A 3,213-nucleotide genomic window follows, 5' to 3' on the forward strand; every position below is an offset into this window, starting at 1 on the left:
AGACATCTTCAAATATAAAAGAACTCAAAAAGTTTACCACCCACAGACCCTCAACAAAGGAATTAATCTGCTTCCCTTTTCCAAACCCGAGTCTAAAATTCCCCAAATAAATAGAAGGAGGGTACTGTGAGGAGGAGTGGAGGGAAGTTAGATGCATGCTAAAATCATCCACCTGCTCAGTGGGAGAATATAGATAACAATTCTAGACAAGAAAAAAGAATGAGCTTAAGTAGACAGGTTAATTATGGAGTTACTGCTGGAAGGATGGAACTTCCAAACATGGGGTCTGAATGGCAAAAGCAACAATAAAATTCAACACAACAACTGTTAGTCAGTTTTGCATTACTGTAACAAAATGCCTGAGATCATCAACTTAATAAGAAAAAAGGTCTATTTTGGCTCATGGTTTCAGAGGTTTCAGTCCATGGTCACTTGCTCCTGTTGTTTGGAGCCTGTGGCAGCACAGTACATCATGGTGGGAGCATACGGTGGAAAAGACTGGTTCATATTATGGACACAAAGAGAGAGGAAGAGGAGCAGCCAGGGTCCTAACATCCCCTTCAAGGGCCCCCAAATGACCTAACTTCTTTCCAGTAGGGCCCACCTCCTTAAGGTTCCACCACTTTCCAAAAGCACCATGAGCTAAGGACCTTTGGACATGAACCTTTGACACACGGTTATCCAAACCACAGACTATGAAAGTGGAAAACAGAGGCTGGTCGCAGTATAATCCCAGCAGCTGGGGAGGCTGAGGCAGGAGAAGCAATTCAAGTTAGTAAGGCCCTAAGCAACTTAGTGAGATCCTGTCTCTAAATTAAATACAGAAAGGGCTGGGGATGTGGCCCAGTGGTAAGTGCCCCTGGGTTCAATCCCCAGTACAAAAACAAAAGAACAAAAGAAAGGGGAAAATCCTGGTAAGCAAACAAACAAAAGCACAAAATTAGAATATAGGAGAAGTTCACACCACAGAAGTAAATGGCAGACATTCCTCCATTAAGATGCATAAACTGCCCAGACTGGTGAGGCAGGAGGATCAGAAGGTACAAGGTCAAGCTGGGCAACTTAGTGAGATCCTGTCTCAAAAATAAAAAAATAAAAAGGGCCGGGGATATAGCTCAGTGTCCAGCATGAGGCCCTGGGTTCTACTCCTAGTATGGGGGAGAAAGTGCAGAAATTCCCAGGCTGTATTTGCTTATATGTTTGTGTTTTTTTATTTAATTTTTAAAATTTCCAAATGAGTATTATTTACATATGATTCAAAAGTCCAAAACTATAAAAAGATAAAATGCTTTCCTTTCCCATTCCCGGTCCATATATGTCCAGTTCTAGGGCTGGGGAGATAGCTTGGTTGGTAGAGTGCTTGCCTTGCAAGTACAAGGTCCTGAGTTCAATCCCCAGCACTGAAAAAAAAAAAAAAAAAAAAAATGTCATATATGTCCAGTTCTACCCCCAACAGATAATCTCCTTTAGATTCTTTGGTACCCTCATAGAAAGGTTTTAAGCACACAAAAAAATAAAAAATAAAAAAAATATTTATGCTTTTCCCTGCCAGTGCCAAGCTGCCCAAACTGCATCCATTACATACTCTAAAGGCTATATTTGCAGAAATAATATGAAAGGAGAACTGTTTAAAAAACATAAATACCTGGTTTTATTTTTTCACAAAAACCTCACATCTGGGGTTTTGCCTTTGCTTTCTGCAATAAGCTGATCAGCTGCCTTTGGCATCTTCCTAAGGAAGCATGCAGCCATCAGAGAGAGGGAGGGAAAGACTAAGGAGAATCTTGGCTTGATTGTTTCCCTTGCAACAAAGGAAAGGGCAGCTGGTGGCTACTTGGACACCCACACTTTTCAGAGAGCAGCATCTCCCTCTCTAGAGACCCTCCTCACCTCTCCCTCCACCAGCTCTTTGGCTAGTAGATGTGTGTAGATAAAGTCGTTCATCTACGTGAATCACCCTTAAAACTCAGGATCCCAGCTCTTTGCAACCCTGTTCATGATTGTGAAGGCATGTGGTCTGTCACCATCTCGCGCCTGGGAGAATGTAGTCACGCATTTTGGACAGAGCAGCCGGGTGCTTGCTCACTGTGGCCACAAGATGGCGCCCCCGTGCTGCCCCATTCCTTTGGGGCACCAAGTGTTCAGCACGTAAGACTAGAGGAGACGAGGGGCTTGGTTTCATAAATTGTATTTCTTCATTAGCTGGTAGTTTTCTTAGTTAATGTATGTTCACAATTTTTTTCTCATATAAGGATTTAACACAACAGAATATGTACTATGGGAATGATCTTGGAGTCTGGCGTTCTGTGGATCCATGCAGTAGTCCATCCATGTCCAGAGGTAGGGACAGAGGTAGGAACAAGTCCAAGTACCAACTGTAACCATAGCCTTAAACTTCACTGAGAACTTACTGTGAACCAGGCTCTAAGTCAATGTTTTACAAATTATCCTTGTAACTCCACTCTGCTGGGCTGACCCTGCAGCCTGTTATTTAATCTCTTAGCTACTGAGCCTCAGCCCACCATGAAACACTAGCCTTCCTCTCCCTGTTCAGCATTTCCTCCATACCTGTTTCCACTTGGGGTTGTGATTAGGGGGACTTTATTGAAATCAAGAACACCTTCTCATTCTGTGAACAGCATGCTCTCCAGACGGACTGAAGGGGAGCATTACGTCACCTGGGAACTTGTTAGAAAAGCTAGAAATGTTAGAAATGTTCTCAGGACTTGCCCCAGATTCATTGAATCAGAAACTCAATATGGCCTTGTAGTCTGGGTTTTAGCAAACCCTCCAGTGAATGCTCAAGTTTGAGACCCCTTGCTATAAAGCATATGTCTCAAAAAAGCAAGCCATTTGCTTAGGATCAATAAACATTTACTTAGCATGACCTTGGCAAAGTGGAATGTCCCAGAAATTCAGCAGAGAAGGAAAGGAAATTAAGAGATCTGGTATGCAATCGGTCCAGAAACAATGAAACGGGAGGACAGTGGGCCAGATGATGCTGGAGGAAGCGTGGAAGGAGGCCTTAACTCTGGCCAACTGTCAGAACACCACGACTCTGTGCGCAGCTTCCAGAGTGGACACACAGGTTACCACCTGACAGTTCCAGGTGGGCCCAGCCCCTGCAGTACAAGAAAGGGAGCCCTGCCTGAAGAGAGTCAGCCCTGGGGACTTCATGGCCGGGCTCCAGTCCAGCTTCAGCATCCATGTGGA

The sequence above is a fragment of the Sciurus vulgaris genome (genome assembly GCF_902686455.1).
Source record: "Sciurus vulgaris genome assembly, chromosome: 3".
NCBI classification, from domain to species: Eukaryota; Metazoa; Chordata; class Mammalia; order Rodentia; family Sciuridae; genus Sciurus; species Sciurus vulgaris.